Raw genomic sequence first — 24,718 nt, 5'->3', positions numbered from 1 at the left:
CACTGATATTTGACAGCCTCCGGTAGCCTTTGACACTGTACGCCAGTCAGCCTGGCTCCTGGAAAGAACCACCGCTAAAGCAAAGCTGGGATGGTCCTAGAGGGTGTGCATGTGGCTGGAGGCACATCTGCTGGGTCCAGCACAAGGTCAGTGCAAGCTGCCCAAGCAGGAGGCACCTGTGTGTGTCACATCCACCTCAATAGTTGCAAAAGGAGGTAGGAAGTCAAGAATAATGTTTGGCAGCACAAATGAAAGCACGAGCAGGTCTCGGTGATTTGACCTGGCAAAGCCTTACCATGCGACAAAGACAAATTTCAAAAGGATTCATATCATATAACATTCATACAGAGAAGCGGGAGAAATTTAGTGAACTCGAGGCATGCTTTGCACCATTGGTGAACTGCTGTATGAGATGAACAAAATTATCTTCTCTGAGAAAAACCTAGCCAATCCCTGGGATAACGTGGCCTATACATGGAGTTAAAGGGAATGGAAAATGGGCTTTAGCTCATCCTTGACTGATACCATGTTACCTGACAATCCAGCCCCCAGCTTCCCTTGCTGAAAGGCAGTCAAGTACAGCAGCGTTATCATCTGTCCTATCAGAAAAAATTGTCCTAGGCAAATGACCGGTTCAAGAACTTGAAAGTTTAAGTCCCAGCTCCAGAGATGAGACCCATATCTCCCCACAATTTGGAGGAGCTATTACCAGACCATTCCCCATCCTTGGAGTCCTGGCAAGGGAAACCATTCACTTTTAGAAAGCTGATACACTTCATTCTTTGAAAGATGCTATACATTCTTGGAAATACATGTTCTTGGAAAGGTAATACACCTCAATGTGATGGCATGGACAGGGAGTCCAAAGGAGGGAGGGTAGAACATCATGAAAGTCACTGATCACTGTCTGACTATCAAAGCACAAGAACACCTTGGCAAGTTGAGGAAGACTTGGATCAGCCATGCAACACATAAAAGGACAAAGAAAATGAGCTACCAGGACAGTAAAATTGCTATGCTTAGCTCATATTTCACTTTTTCCTGGGATGACACAATCCAACTGAGGCATGCCAAAATCTGCAAGAACCACAGGTGTAGCGTGGTATATTTGTCCTAGAAATTGCTTTCATGGGTTGGCAGCCTGGGAGTGCAGGTTAGACCCGTGTCTGGGGAGCTGTTGCCTACTTGGTGAGCTACAGTACTGCTTGAACTGGCTATCTTTGGGAGATAAATATCACTGCTAGAATTTTGCTAAATTCACAAGAAGGTCTTAAACATTTCAGCTTCTGAAAGAAGTCAGAGGCTTTACAAGAGGTGGAGCACATGGACTCCACCAGAAAGTGTGGGAAAAGGTGGCTCTCTCTCAGAGGGCTCTGAGGAAAGACCAGGCTAGCACTAGGTTAACTAAACAGGTATGCCTGCAGATAAAGGAGCTGAAAACCTTGACATCACTACTTACAACTGAGAAGAGGAAGGCTCTATCAACTTCTGGGCTGCAGCAGTATTTAGCAGACTTGAATCTTCCTCAAGTTAGTTTGGACCTCCTGTTTGCTTATGCCCCACTCACTGGCTCTGTGTAATGGTTGCTGGTGCCTACCCACACCTCTGTCGATTTGCTGTGACCCTGAGGAGAAATGGCATCCCAGTTTCACATTTCCAGTCTAACAGAAATACTGTGTTTCAAGCTTTGTGTTTGAAGCTTGTTTATATACCCAATATGCACTATTGGTTGGTACTTTGGCAACAAATAAGGAAGAGCGCAGCCAACAACCAGAAAGCATTGGTGAATACAACAAGAAAACACTTTCCAATAAGAATTCTTACTGCGAAGCAGGAATAATTTTTCCCAATTGCTTTTCCTCATCCAACTTACAATGAAAATGGAGCATCACCATGGAATAGTGAAACATGGAGAGTTCCCACAATGTTAGCTCTTATCTGTTCTGCCCATAAAGAGCCCTTTAAGCATTTACCATGCTAGCAGCAAAGAATAGGCCTAGCATACGCATCAGGAAAACACTACTGAGAGTAATCTCCCTGAAGTCCTCCTGCAAAGACAACATGGATTTGGGGCCATTCCCCCTTTAAAACTGTATCCAACAGAAATGAAGTTAACAATGTGTCCTGGTTTCAGCTAGGATAGAGTTAATTTTCTTTCTAGTAGCTGGTATAATGTTGTGTTTTGGATTCAGTATGGGAAGAATGTTGATAACACACTGATGTTTGCAGTTGTTGCCAAGTAATATTTATGCTAAGTCAATGATTTTTCAGCTTCTCGTGCCTAGCCAGCAAGAAGGCTGGAGGGGCACAAGAATTTGGGAGGGGAGCACAGCCAGGGCAGCTGACCCAAACTGGCCAAAGGGGTATTCCGTACCATGTGACTTCATGTCCAGTATATAAACTGGGGGGAGTTGGCTGGGAGGGGTGGATCGCTCCTCAGGAATTACTACTCTATCCCAGCTGAAACCAGGACACCTGGGATGATACTTCTGGCCTCATAAAATTATATTCTCCAAATAAGACCCACTCGGTGAACCTGCTCAATAACCTAGACTTTTCCCTAATGCCTCCATCTGCAAAATCTGGAATTGTACTTCACCCAGCAAATTCAGTTGCAGTTCAGCGGGCACAGTCAGGTCTAGGGATGCTCAACATATGGTCTCTCAGCTGTAGATCCCAAAGGTTTTTAATGAAGATGACATGCCTCAGCTGCCTCTAATCCTGAAGAATCAGATTGCCTTCTGAATAGCAGAATGCACCCAAAGCACTTCTGCCATGAAAAAGTCAGGTTTATCTTATTTTTTAATATGGGATCTTGCACAGTAAGCAAAGTAAAAACTAGCTGTAGTCTGGGCAGTTGCAGTCATTAACAGTGTTGAAATTATTTTCTCTACTTAATCACAACAGCAGGTTTACCTCATCTGTTGGTCTTGTGGACTAACAGCGTTTCACTGACCTACCTAAGCTTCAAAGAGTAGAAGCATCCTGCAATCCTAACCCACAGCTGACTATAGGAAGCCCCTGTTTTGAACTGACCATTTTCATTCCATAGGATAAGGACAACATAGCAAACAAGCTTTTCCAGACTCCCCACAAGAAAATCAGCTCATTCCTATTGGTCTGTAAATCCCTGTATTACTCCAGGTTACAAACAGAGAACAAAAGACCAGACCATCAGGCAGCAAGGGGGCATGCTCCCAGATTCTGACTGCCATTCAAGCCCTTCCTTGACACCTGGATAAATCTGGCAAGGATTAAGTATGCTCAGCAGGGCTGGGAAACTAGCCTGGTCTGTGTGGCTGGTCTCCCCCTTCAGCACTCCTTTGACTTAGTCACAATTATTTCAGGCTTTGTTAACCAGGCGTGGGTCGATTTGACTTGCTCAGCAACAAGCTTAAAAAACAAATAATCCAATTAATGAAAGAAGCAGAGTGTAAAAGTGTTTGGAAAGGGTTGGGAAAGCCAGGAGGAGCAGCCGGCACGTCCCTGGTGGGACGTCTCCCTCCAAACAAGGGCACAGAGAGGCCTGTTGTTAGCTCGGCAGGGACAGCAGCGTGGCTGCTCTTCAAACCCCACAGTCCTCAGGACCATGACATTTCACTGGGACTCAGAAAACCAGGGCGGGGGGGAACAAAGCCCTGTACGCCATGCAGACATTCAGGCTTGCAGTTAAATAAACTCCAGAGACAAATGCTAACATTTGCAACTGCTGCCCACTTCCAATCCTACAACGACATCTCAGCAAGGGCTTATATAAAACTTCCCTCTAGCCCATCAACCCAGCCTTCATTAGGCAACAACAAAGAAATGTCAGAAGTGATTTAAGAGTATATCTTTAGCCCTGAAATGAGTGTTTGTGCTTAGGCTGATGCGGGAGAGGGGAGTGGGAAGAGGAATATTGAGGAGTCTTCACAATTATTCACATTGCAGCCATGGAATATATGTGTAGGGCTATTCATTCGAAATGTTTTCATTGATAATGGCATTCAGCTGCAGGAATCCCTAAATATCATTTAGAGAGGGAAACAACTCCTCTGCCTGCCTGGAGTGATGAAAATTCAGGGTTTAGGCTCAAATTCCTTGTACCACCCCTCCAGTCCTGACCCTCACTGTGACCTTGTGATTAAGAAGCTGTGTGACTGCAACAAACCCCACCATCGATGCTCTCCTTCAAAAAGGGTGATCACAAATATTATCCCTTGCAAACCCATGGCAAAATGCCCCCAGCCCTGAGAAATGGCTCAACTTCTGTGTTTATGGCCACAGCGATTTTGAGACACGACCAGGTTTGTAAGATCGGCTGTTGAGGCACTGAGGAAAACCCAAGGTCTTCCCCAACAGCTACGTTTGTTCCTGCCAGACCTAAGCAGCCAGGATCACTCCCACATCCTCCCTACAGCTTCTCCCTACAGTGCTGAGGGAAGGAGAAACAGAGGGCATCAGAGGGGAAACATCCCCTTTTCCTTCTCCATCATACCCTTGCTCATGTGTTTATGTCTGTCCCTTGGAGCAGGGACAGAAAAGGTCATCCCTTTTTATCCTAGAGATATGGGACAGAAATCCTATTCCCTTGCAAGCAACAGCAAACTGATTAATTGTAACTAGCAAAGATTTCATCCACAGCATCTCAAGATGAGGCCAAGTCACAGAACAAGTGAAATATTTAGAGAGAGGAGGACACCAAGGCCGAGTGCTTGGGCGCTGCAGGATATGGTTAGTCCCTCTTTTCAAAATTCTTGTGTATTAAACTGTTCATAGACTTTTTGAAGTTTTGTAGGTTAGAAACAATAGCCACACTGACAGCAGTAAATTACATACTCTCCAACAACTGTTTATGGTATAGAAACTCATGAAACATGCACACACCACCTCTGCCATCCCACTGATAGGGTCTCTGGGACCGCTCTTGGTCCAACCTGTTGATCTCCACTCTATACAATAGTTGATGGCAGAAGTGACGATGTTGCAAATCTCTTCTGAAATACCAGCCCAAGCACTGATGTCTAGTTCCTAGGAACCATCTTCTTCAGAGCAACTGACTCCATGGAGATTTGCTTGAACTGTCAGTTTCCTACAGATGAAACACGAAAGACATCACAGAATGTCTTCAAAAACCCTTCCAAAAAAAAAAGAAAAAGAAAGAGAGAGGTAAATGCATTTAGCATTTGTACCAGTTTCCTCAGTTACAGGTGCTGCTAAGTTCTTGATCAGCCACTTTCTGAACACTACTTGTTTGGATGTCATCGTGTGCAGGCACCGCTCCTGCAGAAGAGCAGACGAGATGATGGAAAAAGCTGGTGTGCAGAGGGCCATACTCAGTTTTCTTTTGAAGTCCATTTATCTGTTGTCTTTCATTTCTTGGATCTCTTAGAGGGCATCAGCCTGATTTTATGCCCCTGACTTTGTGACATTCAGGAAGTCCAGCCTTGGAAATGTGAAACAAACTAAACCGGGAATTAACTCAAAACTTCCCATAAGTAGGCAGAGTTGTTTGGCAAACTGCATCCCTCACCAATTCCTTCCCCCCCCCCCCCGCCTGTGAAAAGAAACAAACAGAGCAACAGACTAAAAGCAGACAATTACTTACTGCAGATTAACCCAATCTATTACATGCTAATCAGCACTTGTTTCAATTTTCTTACTCATTCTTGTAAATTGACTGATGGCATCCTGCTGGGCATCTGAGATCCTTTAAGTACTGATGCAGTGTTAATACAAGCTATCCCAATCCACAGCAAAGACAGCTCGATGGCAGAAAGCCCATGAGGAGGACTTGGTGAGAGGGGAGCTCAGTAAACACAATTGGGGCTGAATGCAGAACCACTGTGCAATGCACCAGGGGCCTCAACAGCCACTATTTACAACTCGTTTGGGCTGGCAGCCGCAGCTCCACCACACCAGAGCAAACAGCCAAGGCAATCAGTGAGCTGTAACACAGGGTAGCGTGTAATATTTAACATCGCAGCTGACACAGCTTGGTTACGTACTTTATTAGCTCACTCAGGAGGGGAACACATCATTTTACGCGGCTGTCATGGTTTAACTCCAGCCAGCAGCTAAGCACCATGCAGCCACTTGCTCACTCCCCCCCCCCCCCCGCCCCGCAGTGGGATGGGGGAGAGAAGTGGAAAAAAAAAAGTAAAACTCAGGGATTGAGATAAAGACAGTTTAACATGACAGAAAGAAAAAAAATAACAATAATAAAAAAATGACAATAATAATAATAAAATAATTGGAAAATACGAAAGAAGTGATGCACAATGCCATTGCTCACCACCCACCGACCAATGCCCAGCTGGTTCCTGAGCAGTGATCCGCCCCCCTGCCGGCCAACTCCCCCCAGTTTATATACTGGACACGATGTCACATGGTACGGAATACCCCTTTGGCCAGTTTGGGTCAGCTGCCCTGGCTGTGCTCCCCTCCCAAATTCTTGTGCCCCTCCAGCCTTCTTGCTGGCTAGGCATGAGAAACTGAAAAATCATTGACTTAGTCTAAACACTACTTAGCAACGACTGAAAATATCAGTGTGTTATCAACATTATTCCCATCCTAAATCCAAAACATCACACTATACCAGCTACTAGGAAAAAAATTAACTCTATCCTAGCCGAAACCAGGACAGCGGCTCTGCCGGCCTGACACCTTCTTCTCTTACACTGGCATGAATCAGGATCGTCTCCTCTGTTCTCCCTGCAAGTACATTATGAAAGCATGACATGCCGGACACGTTTCTCACTGATCATAAATGTCTTTCACTTTATGATACAAGATGCACAGAAACCACCAGCAGCACTGAACAGCCTAAGATAAACTCACCATGGAGAGTTTAAAGCAGCTTTGGGCTGCCCTGCCTTGGTGAGCTGTCAGTGGAGACACAGAAACTGAACCAGGATCCGGACGCACCAAGGTATGGCTGTAGCTGTAACTCACCGAAATAACACAACAGTTGCCTTGCTCAGCCTTCCTCTGACCTTAGTTATTCCCTGGCCTTCTGCCTGGGACTCCCTACTCGGGACACAACAGAAACCATTAGGATTTTGCAAACCGAAGCCCAAGCACTGACCTCAGCACACAGCACAGTGTTGCAGGGCTGCGGGTGCAGCAGCAGGAAATATTTCCCTTTTGTCTGGTCCTGAGGAGCTCCTTCCCCAGCACACACACCTTTGCAGCATGTATCTGCAGAGCCTGGATGTCTCTGAGAGCTGTGAGGACTGTGGGCATCCCTCACGGGGCTAGAAAGCCCAGAACCTGTCTGCAGCATCTTTTTTTTTTTTGTTGCTGGATTTAAAAAGGGCAATTGCCTCATACATCCCTACCTCTTCTGGGAGAAGCCACCAGTTTTCAAAGCTACTTGTTGAGCTATTTACAGAAGAGCTCCCCTACTACCATCAGTCCAAAGGAAGCAGGCCAGATTAGAGGACAGGGCTCTCCCACAGCAGCTTCCTTTGCTCAGGTTGGGGAAGGCAAGGGCTGGCCAGGCCAGCTGCGGGGTGGTAATTGGCAGCTGGAGAAGGCAGCAAGCAGCTGTGGGTGGTAATCACCTCTTAGATGCCTTTCGTGGAGCAAGCCCTGGGAGATAGGCTCCTGGTCTTTCTACAGATATATGTGCTTCTCTGCGTATCTTCAGTAACCCAAGCACCTTTTCAAACTTGGTTCTGGAAGCCCTGTGCTTCTCAGCTTTCTTTTCTGCAAAACCTGCTTGCCTTTCTTTTCTTCTGATACTTTATAAGAACATGCATGTAATTTAATTTTCTCTCTCCCAAAATCATTTTTCACTTTTTTTCATTATTTGCCCTTCTCTGAAAAGAGCTTTGAGAACCTAAGGTGGAAAATGTCAATTATTAAAGTAGTTTGAAAGCATTTACAGTATTTTCCATAGTATAAAACACTCTGAGGAGTTAGCAAGCATAAAATGTAGAGGCTTTCATCTTACAATTCTTATGGAGATTTAATGCTGGCAATTATAAGAATGCTAATGGTATTTCCACCTTAACTGTGCTGGTGACTAAGCAATTTATTAGAAGTAATTTACTTAATTTGGGGATCAAAATGCAGCGCTCACCTTATAATATATGGTTGTGGCACTGGAGGCGAGGAATGAAGGATAGAGCTTATTCAGACAGCTTTATTTTTCTAATAAGATTTGAAGAGGGGGTTTGTTGTTTTTTTTTCTTTTAAATGTAACAAAAGAGCAGCATTTCTTCTCAAAGCTTGATTTCAGAGAAGGATTTAAAATTGCATTGGATCTCTCTGTGGCCCTTAAAGGCATCATAGAAGAAAGATGCCTCTCCTTTTCTATTCTATTTCTACATTACTGAGTTTATAGTTAATTGAATTGCTACAGCGTGGAGTGATGTTTATGCATACTGTCTGTTTTCTGCTTTTTTAAGTGGAAATGAATCATGAGAAATTACTAGCTTACAAAAAGTATAGATACAGGCTACTGCACTGCAGAAACTAGGGTCTACATCTTTTGTCCCTTAGGGTACACCTCATTGCTCTATATGGCTGGAAATGCCCCAAACAAATTGACGTTTGGATAAAATGGTGGAAATGGGCAGCAAAAAGGGTCATAGCAGTTCTTCACAGCCTGTATTCCCCAACCCTGACCCGTTTGCACACATATCACAGTAAAAGCTTAGTCACAAATACCCTGAGCAGGAGGATGGGGTGTGAGTTTCGTGCTCGCAGCCCTGCTCCACAGCCCCCTGGAGCGGCAGAGCTGGGCCGGCTCAGCTGCCTTGGGTGGACAACAGCGTTTCCAGTGTTGGGCTGGTTCACACACAGCAAAGTAATTTTCTGAATGTGTTCTAGTGACTGACAGTAGTCTGGAGCCTCAATACTTCCACAGGGAAATGAACACCTTGGCATCAACCAGTTAAAGAAACACCAGAAACCCCACCTCTCCCATCCCACTGGAAGTGAGAGGAGCAGAGGGATGGGGAGAAGGGCAAATTCTGGTGTTTCTCCCAGTCCACCGGGGTCTGCGTGCCCAGGGAGGCCCTTGCATCGCTCTACACCCCCCTTGTATCCACATCACAGGGCCCCCAGGTGCACCCCCCAGCACCTTCCCCCTACCCCATCCCTCCATCAGGACCCCGATTTTCCCCTCCCATTTCGCAAATGCCTTCCCCCACTCTGCCAGCCCCCCATGCCAGGACCCTACAATCTCTCTCCTTTCCTTCCCAACTAAATTCAACCTTGCTGAAACACGGGACAGTCTGTCTCTACAAAGAATACCGTCCCCCAAGGAAGGTGCTGCCAGTACCTGAATCCACACAAAGAGAGGTTTATATGGGTGCAGCACCACACAGGAGTTGGGGGGACCCTATGTATTCCCACCACATGCTGAGATCCCCCATTCCTACAGAGACACACGAGCGTGAACCCTGTTTCCCCCTCCACCAGCTGGATTCCTCCTGGAAATTTTGCCTCCCTGGAGGCAAATGGGTCTCTACAAAAACAGTGGGCAAGGAGACTATAGAGGGGGGCCAAGCCACTGCCACTTGACTGGGAGAGAGCAATGTAAGCCCTTACACAGTGAGCCTGTGCACAGGGGCACATGCAGAGGGGCTTTTCATGAACTCTGGCAAATACCTGTTTTGAGAGATACATACCAGTAAAGAAAATACATTAATCCACCCATTAAACACACTGGCAGTTCTGGCCCCACTGCATGTTTGGACACTTCTGCTTGCCAGAGCAGCACTCTGATTTCTGCATGTTGCCTCCAGAAACAACCTGCATTTTGAACAGTCTTCAGTGCCGAGAGCCAAAGCTGGAGAAGACAAGGATAAGGGCACCGCAGAGGGGATGCATTCAGTTGCTGGGAGGCAGCCACGAGCTCTCTACTGTGAAGTGGCTTTTACTGGCATCACCTACTTGCTCTGACACCTGATGCCCTACAGAGCGTAAACAGAAAACACATCAGGAAAATAGTCAGGAAGAACAGACAGAAGACTGTTACTGGGTTTACATTCTCCAGGCCTGATTTGCAGTGAATAGTCGAGCTTTACTGCCAAGGTAAGGGGCACTGGGATCCAGAGTGAGACCTGGTATTCTTGGCAAACTGAATTAACAGTGGCAGTGATAGCACATGGCTCACACTGGAAGTATGCAGATAGGGGAAGCACGCTGAAAAAGCCATTTGTATTTTCTGAGCGCTGTGGTCCTCAACTGCAAATTTCAGCACTGAATCCAGAACTGCTGAAACTTTTGATTAACAAAAAGCACTCTCCTAAACAGATGACTTTACTCCTCATACAAGGAGCTTTATGCTGATGAATCAGGTTTTATATGAGGTAGTAGAGCAATGAAATATATCCCACTTACCCTGGGAAGACTCAATCCCCACCTACACTGGATTTGAGATGAACAAAATCCATATGCTGCACTTCCTACAGACCCAGTTCTGTTCAGTCACCATACATTTTTGTTTGCAATAACTGCAAGTTCTGCCAAAAAATGGTTCTTAAACTTGATTTCCATTATGGCAACCTCTTGGTTTCTGATAGCGGACTGGTGAGAGACAAACATCACAGTCCACCTCCATAAAATTACAGCTTTTAAAGCTGGTTGCACCCCTTCAGATCCAAAGGCCTGTGGCCACAATCAGGGCAAACTCCTCCCGAGCAGCCACCCTTGGCATTTCCTGATCCCAAATGTGATGGGGGCTGTTCCAGCCCCTGCATTTACTGTTCACTTTATTTACGTTTCAACACAGCATTTGTGGCAGCCTGTTCTAAATCTAGCATTGGAAATATGGGGCATAGGAGGTATGGGTAGATTCAGCTGCATGGCAAAAATAATGAAGATTTCTTGATGCTCATGATAGTTGCCTGTTATATTTCAAGTGCAAGTGCATCCTCTGTCTGGGTTGTTGGGTTTTTTATTTCCTACAGAGATATATCTTGAAATAATTAAAGGAAAGCAATATCTGAGCATTGCTTCTTTCTGCTACAGTCCAAGATCTATAAGCAAACCCAGATGACTTGTTGATCCTAACTAGTATTGTCTGCATGCCACAGCTAATGCACTACACATTAAATCACTCTCAGAGTATACAAACACTCTTTACAGATAGTAGTAACTTCTGAGTTTGCTCAAATGCCTTATTAGATTCTCTTTCCAAGCCCAAGTTCACTTTTCTTTATGTCTTTTGATTATTATAGAGCAGATGAGGTAAAAAGTTTCCAAAAGTGACTGCCCAGAACTTAAAAAAAACAATTCAAATCTATGATAGTTAAAATGGTCACTGCTCAACTGGAAAGGCTCAAGCTCTCCACATATCAGTCACAGAAAAGGGTCCCTTTCCCATTTCCCACTATGAGCCCTCATTTTTTGAGCCTGCCCAGTTGGGACAGCAGGCTCCCAGGCAGACCCTATTCCCACACCATACACTGCAGGAGATCCAGGGCGAGGGACCTATCAGCTCTCGCTTGAACGTTGCCTCCTGGCAAAGCTGAAAAGGCTGATTTTGTCACCTTTTGTCCCTCCCTTTCCTGTGGGGCAAACAAATGAACCTGGGACTTGGGGCTTGCGGAGAGAGCCCAGCTTCTCTACAGTCTCAGGAAACGTGGCCATTGCTGTCTTTGCTGAGAAATACCCAGTGGGTCAAATTTACACAGTGTAAGTTTGGTATCCATCCATTTAAGCCAAGCATGCCAACATTATGCATTCATTTGGCCCATGAGGTCTCTTCATTCATAAAAAGAAAAAACAGATGCCTGGCTACCCAATTGCTCTAATTATTTAAAGAAGTTTCTGATGCTGGCAATGGCTACAGCATACATAATTCAGCCTCCGTACCTTTCTCAAACACAAGACAAACACATCAGTGTATTTTCTGTAAGCTTTCCAGGACATTGGTTATTTTATTTACCTGAGGTCAATTTAGATGTAAGTAAGTGCTTTAAGCAGCTAAAGCCAAACAATGTTAACCCCCTAGCTGCCCTGCCATCCCAATTATACTTTTCACTTTCTACTGTGTTCTCCCCATGCCTTGTTTTCTTCATGTATAAACGGTTTTCAAGCACAGATTACCTTAAGCGTAATAATGCATAAGTTAATATTTTATTTCACAGAGTTTGAGAAATGTAGAAAAACTGCAGAATTTGAACTCCACTGCCACTTGTTAGGAGTTAGCACTAATATGTGCAACCTCACTGTCTTTGAACACAGCCAGCACTGCCAGGCTGTGCATGACATGTTGGGGTGTTGTAACTTGGAGAAGATTCTGCTTTCTGATTCCTGTGTGTCCTGGTTTCAGCTGGGATAGAGTTAACTGTCTTCCTAGTAGCTGGTACAGTGCTATGTTTTGAGTTCAGTATGTGAAGAATGTTGATAACACTGATGTTTTCAGTTGTTGCTAAGTAGTGTTTAGACTAATGTCAAGGATTTTTCAGCTTCTTATGCCCAGCCAGTGAGAAAGCTGGAGGGGCACAAGAAGTTGGCACAGGACAGAGCCAGGGCAGCTGACCCAAACTGGCCAACGGTGTATTCCATACCATGTGACATCCCATCCAGTTTAGGAACGGGGAAGTGGGGGGGGGCAGGGATTCACCGCTCGGGGACTGGCTGGGTGTCGGTCGGCGGGTGGTGAGCAATTGCACTGTGCATCATTTGTACATTCCAATCCTTTCATTATTGCTGTTGTCATTTTATTAGTGTTATCATTATCATTATTAGTTTCTTCTTTTCTGTTCTATTAAACCGTTCTTATCTCAACCCACGGGTTTTGCTTCTTTTCCCGATTTTCTCCCCCATCCCACTGAGTGGGGGGGAGTGAGTGAGCGGCTGCGTGGTGTTTAGTTGCTGGCTGGGGTTAAACCACGACACTGTGGTAGCATTTGGTGGGAAAGGCTTGAGGGTAATTGAGAGCAGAAAACTTGTTCCTTTCTGTTTAAGCACTTGGATGGTATTAGATGTGACATAGCTACACGTGCTCTTGCAGAAATCATTTAATTTGTCTGTGCTTTCTGTCCTTATATGCAGAGTCAGGACTTTATAGTACTGGCTTACTAAGCCTGCAGTGGTCAGCTGAGAAGATACATTCAATAGTTTCTGTGTAACGATCACAGGCCAGTTAGTTAGCTCAGCCCTGGATCACTTCTTTGATTCCTTATACATTTCCTAATTGCAATCTGGAGAGCAAATGATCTCATGGTTTTAAAAGTGGGGCCAAAGGCCCAGTGTGTGGGAGACTCTGTGCTTTCCCCCTAAAATTTTCCCAGCCAAAGTTCAGATTTCTCTAAAAATTTTGCAGGCATATCTTGTTCTGTAACGTAGATGAAGATTATTTTCTTTGCCTATGCCTACACTGGTGGAGCCAGGAGTCCCTCCTGAGCGCTGGGGAGATGAGCAGGATGGGTTGTTCTGCAACACATACTGGCTCCACAGGATGTGTATACCCATCATCACCTTGAACAGACCTCTTGGAAGCAATTTATGGCCTTTGAAGCCACCATCCTCTGCTCTTGCTTAGATGTTGACCTGCTATGTGAACTTGCTACATTGTAAAACCTTTCTCTCTTCCTCTTTCTACAAAAGTTTGACCTGTTCATGTAAATCACTACAGAAAGGCCATCTATGATCGAAAGATTATGGGCCAAGTCAGTAATGAACTTGGACTGAATTTGGACACCTGAGCGCAAAACTACACTTGTCTCTGATGGTGCCCTAACAGTTGTATACGGTCACATCATTGCCTGCCCTCAGCTCAGGGGCCATACCAGTTGGTGAGTGTCAAACCCAGAACACATGAATTTATTTGCCATTTCAAATAGGTGAGGTTTCCCCTATATTTCATGTACCTGTGCATCACTGCGCGCAGAGGGAGGGAAACATGAGGGATCCTACATTTTTGCGTTGGCTGAAACATGGAAGCTCACTAGTTATATTATAAACAAAAGCTTTGTTAAAAAATGTTGACATCAGTTTTGTAATAAGGATTAGATTAAGTGTAGTGAACTTCCCTTCAGTGGTCAGATTTTCAGTTGTTACCCAACATGACCTTTACCCAGCTGTTACCCAAAACAATGTTTTTTAAACAAAAACTGTGTACCTTGAAAATTCTACATGACAGATGATCTCAAAATGAAGATTTATTTAAGGGTCTGTGACTAAGATCCATCAAGCAAGTCTGCTGATGGACTCTCTGGTCTTGTTCATTAGCTGCTTCATTAAGACTTTCAGGAGACAGGTTAGAGGTCTGTGTTCCTTTGCTTTCAGGCTTCACAGTACAGTGGAAACAAAAGCTACACTGCATGTCGGTGCTACCTACTTGGAAATTAGTAGAGCAGCAACTTGGCTAAAATATTTTACTGATGGGAGTTACTGAGCTGCTGCTGCTGTGGTGGAGTGAGGCTGTAATATGCATCAGCCTTACTTACTAGGTATGTAAGTGTATGTGCCTATGTATGTCACGCAGTAGTAAAGACTATATCCCCTGAAATTTGTCACCTGCCCTAAGTGTGCATTCATCCATTTAGTAATATTTTCAATGGATCCTGCTAAATTCTGCTTTAACTAACAAGCAAATGAAAATACAGTATAGTCAAACTTTAAAACTACCACCACAAACAGTACTACCAGATAGCAGAAAACTCAAGTGGAGGCCCCTGACTAGAAGCAATGGTGGGAGACATGAACACATACAGGTATGGAGCATTTGTCCAACCCCTAGACAATCATGTTCAATACCTATTGTCTTCAAACTAGTGGCTTCCTGACTGCATGGTCACCTCTTTTGCAAACAGATCTTTCCCTGTGGCAAATCCCAGCACTAAAGTGGAGCCACACAATGTGGTTCACCTCTTGCTCCTGCACTTTGTGTTGCCAGCTCTTGGGTGGCTGGACATCATTGCTTCTGTCAGGAAAGAGCACAGGCGGTGACACTCGGAAATGTTGTGATAAAAAGAGACAGCCAGTGCCCTCCTCAGTGTTTTGTTTTGATACTCTTCAGCTCTCCATTACACACGATAATGAGAGGCTGAATACCCTGGGTAATGACAAACCTAGCTAGTTTTTCTTTTTCTGCCCACTCAGTGTTTCTGCTCCATGGCTCCCAGGATGCTGATTTCCAGGATGCCGGATTAGCTCATAGGCAGCAATGAAGAAATGTGCCACCCCACTGGCAGGATCCTTGACCCCGGGCCCTGAGTGGAGCCGGCCAGGTTGGGAGAGCTCAGGTGGGTTCAGCGTGGACAGGGCTGCACCACTGCTGGGTTTCTGGAAGCAATAGAGCCGTGTTCACACACCACTGCATTTGAGCTAAATCCTGCCAGGTCCACACTGGCTTTTCGCCCTTGATACAGTTTACCCACAAATTAGATAATCCATCCATAGAAAATGAGAAATGGATCTATCAGCTGTTTCTTTTGTAAAACTACCACCCTGCAGCAGCAACAATGAAGCATGACCTCGGTGTAGGCACTGTCACTGTTGCTTTGACACCTTGCCGCCCACGTTCTGTATGCCAACAACTACACCCCTCAGTGAGCTGACACGGGTACCAGAAGCTGAACCTTAGGAGGACTTTTTGCCTGTGCCAGTCATCCCAATCATCCACTGCTTCTGACATCTCAGCTCCATCACTTGGTGCTAGTCCAGCTATTTCTATGCAGTCCTGTCATGTGCTCTGTGGGCACAGCCTGAACCTTTGCCATCCGACCATGTCTTGGTTTGCCAGAAGCTCGCTCTTCGGTACTCTCACTTGCACTGGTTTGAGATCAAGATAACCCACTGACCTGAGACTTCAAAGCCATACAGGCAACTCAACATGTATGTAGATGCCCATGGATTTCTGAAAATATTCTATCTATCTGAGTGGAAAATAAGTGGCCAAATACCAGTGAAGGTCTGTGCCCAAAAATTTTAGAGTATTTCTATCAGCATCTGCAGGTAAGGAGTTGTTATGGGGACTTCATCCTTCCACTAGTACTGGGAAATGACACATAGACACTTAGCTGCAAAACCCCAGTATTTGGATGTTCAGTCCCTAGCACCTATGTACCTCTAAACTTCCAGTCCTAAGGTCTCAGTCCTTTTGCCCGTGACTATCTGAAAAAATAAACCTCACAAAGCCTTATGAAAAGGGTGATGATATTCTGAAAGTGTTAACCGAAATTAATAAGACCTTTGGTGGGCCTTTTTAGTAGATCTTCTAGGTAGATCTGCTAACAGATTTGCTGTCTGGAGAGGCTTTCTGCCAGTCCACTGTATTCTGCCTCACAAGGGATTACAATGGCAAGCCTGAACTTCGGTATTAAGAGAATCAAATTAATTATGGATCATTATATCTTAGTAACACAGTTTGGACTTTTGGATAAACTTTTGATATTGTACTGTTTATTGATAACACTGAGTTGTTATACAGTTTCCGTAAGTGCTGGAGTAGAGATTCACAAATAACAGGTGATCACTTTCCCTTAAACCAAACACATTTACGGGATTGTTAGATCAGTAGTAGCCAGGAACTACATGTCTTCCCAACGTGTCTTTTGAACTCGATCTTCTATATTTATACTAGATTTTTTTTCACCAGTAATGAACTTAGATAAAACAGTGTATGTTCACTCATATATGTTATCCATACACTTCTGAATACCTAGGTGGAATTGCAGATCACAGTTTGCATTCCAGCATCCTGGAATGTGATACTGGCCCTTTCTGTGATAATCTTGTAAATGCTGTGATCTTAATTGTCTCAATAAAATTTTCTTCTAAAAGCCACCCAAGAATTTCAGAAGATCCTTGTACAGATACTTAAAAAAATTAGTCATTTTGTATATCTCATTTGGCCAGGTCACACTTAATAGGTGTTGGTTTAGAAGTCCTTTAGAGCATTTTGTTAAATTCCCATCCCCAATTTCATCAGAAAAAAGTCCATGCTAACCCTCATGTCACACTTCTACTTCTCTGTGCCCAGACTCACAGGCTTGCTCTGTCACTAATCCTCCGACTTCAGGGAAACTGTTGGGGGAATACAATGCTATTCACATGAGTAAAGGCATCACAGCCTGTCTCTTCAAAAGTTATTTTTCCTCTTTAAATTTGACATGTACCTAATTAATCTGGTATTTATAATCTTTAGAGCTGTGTAGTTTACTCCCAGCTACTAGTTGTAGTCCTTCTACTTCAGTGATGAACTGCACAGGGGGACTGAAAAAAATTCAGCCAAAACATCTGTCGAGTAAAGCTTCGCTTCCCAAAAGAGAAAAACTTGACAAATCTGACAGGCTAGTGCAAAAGCAACATAGAAATCCCTACCAAAAATATGTGGGAGGGAACATGAATTTAAAATAGGACCGCCTAATTCGGCTGCTAAATCAATGTAAGGAGCTCTGTAGGTCTGTGTGTGCGGGAGGGAGAGGGAGAGACAGACAGGGAGAGAGGAGCAGAGGGAGGGAGGGAGGGAGGGAAGAGGGAGGGAGAGCAACGTGCCTTTCACAGAGCTGGGAGCTTGATGGGAATGTTTGATTAGCTCCTCTCTGAAAGAGAAAAGGTGTCCAGGCCTCCCTCTGCTGCCTGCCTCTCCTTCTGTAGAATAATGTTGGCTGGAGTTTGGGGTACAGAAAAACTTGGAAAAAATAGCACTTTCATACTGTGTGGAGGAAAGGAATAAAAAGTTGCACACCTCAAGCAAGGTAATTCTGATGTCATTTCTCTGCTATGTTTATTTATGGGGGAGAGGGGGGAGTTGCTTTTTTGCCTGTTGATAATAAATATTTTCACTGCTAAGAAACTGTAGGGACATAATTTTTTGTTTAGCATTCCAGCTGTGTGCATAGGATCAAAGACCTAAGAAGATGAGGACGTAGATGTAGAATGAAATTGTACTTTAAATTATATATACTTTATTATTTATAAAAGCATTAAACCCCTACTGTTAAAGTGGACACATATACTCGCTGCCTGAACAGCAAGTGCTTAATTATTTGATAAAGAATAGTGTATATTAGTCACACACCAATAGACATATATATGCCAACTGTTCAAATGGTGTGTAATAGGTAATGCAACTTGTTCCCTAGGTTTAAAACAGTTTTGCTTTTAAGACTTTTTGTCTCTTTGATCAATAGGAAGGTGTGTGTTGTATCATTAATCAGCACTACATGACACTGGGGAACACTAATCCCCAAGATACAGAATGGAAAATGGTATTATTCCAGTGATATGTATTTATATGGTGTGAACTCCCTTGCTAGATGATAGATACAGATGTATGAACAGTACAGTAGCCTAGATGCTATATATCTTTTGTGCTGAGTGCTTGTTTTGCTAGTGAGGTTCCAAAAATGAATAGCGTTGTCAAGCCTGCCACAGCCATTCAGCTCTCTGCGGAGAGATTAGAGTCTCGATAAGTCTCTTCAAAATGTGATTTCTCTCAGACTAGTACGAACATGAACCAAATGCCCCAAGCAAACTTTGAAGCCCAGTAAATATTTTGTTCCTAGAGTTTATGGGAACTACACCACATTCAGAGCAATAAAAGAATTACAGATTACAGAGGCAGATCCTCCTTGGAGCACATTCTTTTTCCTCTAACCTCTCCAAAATTTAAACAAAACTCCAAAACCAAGCGAGCACACACAGATAAAAAGTAGTTTAGATGGCTTTAAAAATACATTTGACTGAGAACAGCAATGGAGTCATATATGTTTATAGTTTGCATTTTACCATATACATCCTAAAGTTAAAAACACCTTGTATTTGACTACGTTCAAAGAATATCTCTGGTTTTTTGTATCTGTAGTACCATGTTCTTCAGACTTTATTCAGTTCATCACTTGAATGACAGTCATGGCTGTACGACTGGTCTCTTTCAGAGATGCAAGGAGAACTCAAGCAAAAATAACAGCATTACACACACACATTACTTTTGGAATATTAAATTAGTGTCTTATTTTAAACAGACTTATTTTGCTTGCATATTTTATCTAATCCTTTGAGTTGCTGGGGTTGTTCTCACTGGGATTACAGAAAAGACTTCCTGTCTTTCTGTTATTCAAGACACAAATATTTTTTTAAAAAAGAAACCTCGACTGTCCTACCAACAAATCTGAATATTGCTTTGTGTTTCCACCTGTAGTAGGAATGTTATGTTCTTAACTTGCTCACTACTTTATGTAAGACACTTCTTTTCCTAGTAGTATTCTTACACATGACTTACCACTGGCTGGTTGAATCAAGTAGTTTTAGTAGCTAAACCACTCACACTTGGGATGCAAGAAAGGTACCCCATATGGATTCTCTTCTGTCTAATAAGAATGAGATCCTACCAAAGTCTTTCCTTTAGTGGAGACATTAACAAGGTGTTCCCTCTTCACCCAGCTACTTACTTACTTTCAAAGAAGTAGTAGGAAGTTAATTTTTACACTTCCTGTTGCCACACTTGATTAATTGGAATATTTCTAAAAGGAGACTGCCTGAGCTACAGTGTGAATACAGAAACTGGAAAAACAGGCTAATTATTTCACGTGAAACAACAGAACTATTTATTATTTCTGGCCATTGCTTTTTAGAAAACATTGCTAAAAATAAACCTGAAGTTTACATAACAGCGGCATCAAAGACTTGACTGTACCTGGTCTGCCTGGAGAATTTTTAACTTTTTCCTTTTCACCTCTGAGCCACAAATAAAGCTCTAGGCAGCAAATACTGCCCAGTAGCTTTACATGCTAACCCAAGGCTCAGGACATGCATGTTTGTCTCCGTTTTACCAAAAGTCTCCTAAATGATGATAGATAAGTCATTTGGGGCAGCTGGCTGAAATGAGCCATCAAAGTGATAGCTCAGTTTACTATCTGCAGCTATGACTGTATTCCTCCTCCAATGTAACACATTGGCTAAACACATAGAAAAAAACCGCTGTGGCACTCATAGACACGAACTCCCTGAACACAGAGGGACTGGCACGGGCAGGTGCCGGAGCAGTGAGGTGCGTGTTGGCCCACGGCAATGGGGTGGGGAAGCACCATCTTTTCTGGATGGGTGGTGAAAAGCGATAGTCTAGGATATCCTGACAGCCCTGGGGGATGTGCTGGCCCCCTGAAGCTTGGAGTCCACCAGGACTCCTCCAGCGTGCTGCAGCAGCAGCTGAGGTTTAAACCTCCCATTCAGGGCTCAGAAAGTGGACCCTAAATAGGTAGTATGTCCTTCCTTCTGAATGCCCATCCATCATACAGGTCTCATTGGTCTGTGTTGGAAAACAGAAACACAAAACAAAAATAAATGCAAACCTAGAGTTTTTGGGGGGGTTTAAGGAGAGAAAAATAACAGTCATAGTATGTGTTGTATCTAAAGTCAGGGAGGATGGAGCTACAGCAGTCACAGCTCTGCCCTCCTCACCTTTCTCCTGTGGAGTAGTTTTTAAGGCCTGAGACAGAGAGCGAAATAGGTGCTTAGCACCTACTTAGAGCACTTCGATTCCTCTTTTGAACTTGCCGGGGCACAAGGAGCCCCCTTGTCCCAGCGCTGGCCTGGGGTGCCTGCGCTAGAACTCAGCTGGGCCCTGGGACAATGCAGCCCCTGTTCTGCACCAGGCTGTCGCACAGAAGCTATAATTATCTCTCTTCTAATGACCAGCCAGGCAAGATAACAGTTTTTATGCTATGTTTAGAAAACAATGTCTTACTACAAATTGATGGTTCATTCGCCTGTAAAAGAGCCTCTCTAACAGCCCTGGAGCAGCTGCCACTCTTTCGCATCCCAGTTCCTTTCTTTGCTGCACATTTCACACTTGGAAAACTTGGGTGAATGCTGCGCAGGCAGCGCAGCCTCCCCCTGCCACAGAAGAGGCTTGGAGAGCCGCAGAAGTGCCCAGAAAATCTGTAGCCGCTTAGATTGTATCTCTATTAGTAAATTAAACTCTGACTGTCTGGCTCACAACAGCCTGCATCGCCCTTGTGAACTCTCTTAGCCCCCGACCCGAAGGGGCTGCAGGCACTGCTGTCAGCACTATGGAGGGGAGCAGCGAGACTGCCTTTTACCAACTCCTGATAATGCCCTGCGGAAGGCAAACTGCTGCAAAAAGTGGGATGTGAAGGGACTTGCTGCAGATAAAACAGGAGCATGTATTACTGATGAGCTTTTCTTTCAGTGCTGTGGCCCACAGACAAGTCGAGGATCTACTGAAATTATGCAGGCTCCTAAGGCATCTATGGGGTAGCTATGCTGGCCAGCTGAGATTGCAGCCTGTGTGGATATATCTGACCCTCGCACACACTGGGAGGTATCAGAAGTGGGCAGTCCTGACAGCATGGCACTCATGGGTTAGCTACCTGAGTATTTGCTCTGGGCTCTGCAAACATTTTGCACCAAACTCCGGGCTGGGGCAGCTGCACATTTAGTGGTGTCTGAGGGCTGCTCCCACATCCTCTGCTGGTGCCCTGCCAGCAGAGGAGCAGAGCCCACTCCCTCTTTCTGCAGCCGGCTCACCCTCACCTCTCTTGCCACCTTCTCTGAGCTGTTATCTCTGCTCTCCTCTGCAGCAGAACGTGGCTGGGTTGCCTTGAGCTGCCTTTCCTATTCAGGCTCATTTTTCAACAAATGAGCCCTGGAAAAAAAACAGAAAATGTTGATCAGAAGGAAAATTTCCCAATGACTTGGAGCCAGCAATATTGCTCATGAAAATGTATTTTAATTAAAAAAATAACACCATCTGCAGCTTTTGCTTTCCCTTTTGAAGCAGAGCACCTAAATCTATAGCTCATATCCCAAACTGGAAACACATTTGCATTCAGAAGACTATTTATAACCACCTCTGCTTCATTCAAATCACCTAGGTTTAAGCAGTTATTAACCTGACAAATCTTACTGTCATGACTGAACTGGCTTTCTAGCACCCATTAAGTCCATCCTACCTTTGCTTTATCTCCAGAGCTTCAGAGTGCATTAAGAGGTCAGTGGCACATTAAGAACACGATCTGTGTCAGTTATCCATGATGTGTCTCATTCTACACGATATCCCATAGACACAGATATAAAAAATACTTTCAAGATCAACTTGCGTTTCCAAACTGGTTTTTAGCCCGTCACCTTATAAAATAGCTTTGTAAATGTAACACATGTAACACAGAAGCCAAGAGACTCTCAGCTGGCAGCTGGTTTCATATGAAAAAAAGCGCATAATTGCCAAGTGACAGTTTTACATGCGCCAAAATTTCTGGGAAAATTCTGAATTATTTTGTGTAGCTTCATGCAGTCCTTTAATGTCCCCACCAGGATGAGTTGGGGATTTCCAACACCTCCAGGTTTGTACATAAAACAGCGGAAATTTTTACCTCTCTGAAATCACTTATTTACAGGGAAGTTTGGATGTGGCCACCTCTGTGCCTCTCGATCTCCCTGCCAGGTTCTTTTAGGGATTCAGAAGGCTTCGTTCTTTTTATTTTCCCCAACTACGTAGTTTACCCTTGAGTCCGTAGAACAAGGGTAAGACATAGAGGAAAGCTGGCAGGAGTACTGTGTATCCTGGCCCTGGTCACCTTCAGTGAGTCAGAGTTACGAAAGGGTAACGGCTCCATGACTTAAGAGGCTATTTTCACAGCTGCCAGCCAGCTGAGAAAGATGGGACCCCATCCTGCTCACCTTGGTGGGACCCCGTCTTTCTCAACTCTCTTGCAATGCATCTGCAGCACTCCAGCATTTTGTTCTCCTGGGCTTGGTGGAAGAAGTTTTTGGACATGAAGCATATGAAGAAAGAGAGGCTGTTTGGAAATGAGGCTAAGTGGGAAGGAGGGGAGTGTCCAGATGAGGGAGCGGAAAGGTTAGAGAAGTTTAGAGTAATTGTAATGGAACAATTTGGTACAAATGGGATTGCCTGCAAGGCGTCAGACAAGTCTTCTTTCACCCTGCTTTGTGGACAGTCTTTCCACCAAACTGCATCTCAAAATACGTGGTAGTTTGGGATGTAAAGTGTCAGGCTTCCATGGTCTACATCTTCTATTCTCAATGGTGAAATCTGTGTGTAGAAAGAAATACGCAAGTTAAGCAATAATTAGATTAGAAGTAGAAGCTCGTATGGTAATCTCCTAAAGCCAAAATTCAGAACAAACTTCCTGAGCATGGAAGTGGATTATGTGATATTGAGTTCTGCAGGCTTAGTTTTGTTTTAAAAACAAAAGACCATAAATTACAAGTTCCTGCTCCCAGTCCATGTGATAAGCTCAGTTTTCCTTTCTGATCATGGGGTCTCAGAAGCAGAATCCTGTGATTCATCTCTATGCTGAAACAGCATGTTTTAAAAGCTTCTAATACGCAAAATTAGTAAATCAGTGTCAGCCTGGTCCTGAGACACATTTCTCAACAATTTCTGGCTGCACATACACTGTCACAGTATCCGGGACCAGGCTCTGGAAGCCACTTTCTCTGCCACCATGTTTTTTAGCTTTTCAAGTCCCCTCCAGGGCACTCAGATATTGAGGGATGTAGTTTTGGAAGCATAGCCATCCCTCATGTTGTCTGCATGACCCATATGCTAGAGAGCCCACTCCTGCCAGTTGTCAAGAGCTGCCAACACACATGCCATAAGGCTGCACAGCTTGGCCCACATTATGTCAGGTCTCTCACCAGTACTTCCACCAACAGCATGTCTTCAGAGACCCAGCACTACCCATAATAGCCTCATTTATAATGTTGGCACCCATGCAAACCCATAGCTCACTTTCATCCCAAAAGCAGCATGGAGTCCTGAGATGTCTTCTGTAGCCATTAAAAAATGGGAACAGTATTCACAGGTCCACAGTTTTCAAATGGCTCCCCACAACAGCCACATCTGGTGAGAGACCTCAGCTTGAATGTGTCAGTTGGGTTACAGGTGGGCTGCAGACCAGCACCAGGCGGGAAGGGTACAACTGAAACAGCCTGTAGCAAAGTCAAAGCAGCAATGACCATTAGCTGGGGAGGTCAGCCTGCCGCAGTAATGAGGCATAAGGTTCCATCCTCACTGCAGCCTTTCACCATGAGACCTTGAGGAGCAGGACGTGCCTCTGACCCAGGAGGAGGAGACGCGACAGACTTCCAAATCCAAAGATCTCTCTGCAGACAACAGCAGAGAAGCATCCAGCTTATCCACAGAAATATTGGTAGACTCTGCCTAAAGACTAGACTAGACTAAAGACTAGCCTTCAATGTTCTCTGTGAGGAGTATGAAAAAGCGCAGGTCTAGTGAGGAGCCTTAGGAGCCCCTCATGGCTCAGACCAGCAGGACAGGAATGCCACCTCCAGTAGGAGACCCAGATGTGCCTTTTGCACCTGGCTACCACAATGGCTCATGCATATCCTCTGAGCATCCAGGTGGCACCTCTATATCCCATGCTCAAGGAAGGGGGGAGCCTGGGCTCCACCTGCAGGGCGTGGGTAGAGTGGCCATGCACAATGTCCTGGGATGTGGGGTAGGGCATCCTGCCCCTCGGCAGCCGACCCTGCAAGGAGGCAAAGGATTTGGAGGTCCCAGCAAAGCAGCACTAGAAGATGGCTGAGGGCCATAAGGTGTTTTGGGGTTGTTTTCTGATTTGCCTTTTGTAGCAACCACCTTTGTAGCACAGGTTGGTCTTTTCTAAACTAAACGTATCAGAGAGCTGGAGGGAAAGGTTCCCAAGCAGGAAAATGCAGTTAGTCAGGAAGAAATAATAGTTTTTGAAAAGTACAAAATATATAAAGGGAAAATGTTAAGCAGTGCAAGGAGCATGAGACTATCATTTTTACAGAGAAC

At 44.5% G+C, this 24,718-nt stretch overlaps 1 protein-coding gene and 1 long non-coding RNA gene across 11 annotated transcripts in view; one reads left to right on the top strand and one right to left on the bottom strand.

Annotated features, from left to right (window-relative positions):
* Positions 1 to 17,361: 17,361 nt before the first annotated feature.
* The window catches only part of VIT (vitrin), a 55,412-nt gene continuing 48,055 nt past the window's right edge, over positions 17,362 to 24,718 (top strand). For 5 of the 10 annotated variants that reach the window (XM_052806286.1, XM_052806284.1, XM_052806283.1 and 2 more), the window contains exon 1: positions 17,362 to 17,648. The gene's annotated coding sequence lies outside the window, so the exon portion shown is untranslated. The remainder of the gene's footprint in view (positions 17,649 to 24,718) is intronic. The other 5 variants (XM_052806282.1, XM_052806290.1, XM_052806288.1 and 2 more) reach the window with 1 other exon arrangement.
* LOC128150243 (uncharacterized) lies at positions 20,262 to 23,029 on the bottom strand. The gene is made up of 2 exons (XR_008237994.1): positions 22,594 to 23,029; positions 20,262 to 21,559 (listed from the first exon to the last, which is right to left on the bottom strand). It is a non-coding gene; the product is annotated as an uncharacterized LOC128150243 (long non-coding RNA).

Source organism: Harpia harpyja, chromosome 13 (genome assembly GCF_026419915.1).
Source record: "Harpia harpyja isolate bHarHar1 chromosome 13, bHarHar1 primary haplotype, whole genome shotgun sequence".
Taxonomy (NCBI): Eukaryota; Metazoa; Chordata; class Aves; order Accipitriformes; family Accipitridae; genus Harpia; species Harpia harpyja.
Note: the sequence above shows the minus strand (reverse complement) of the source record. Positions and strands in the feature narration are given on the sequence as shown.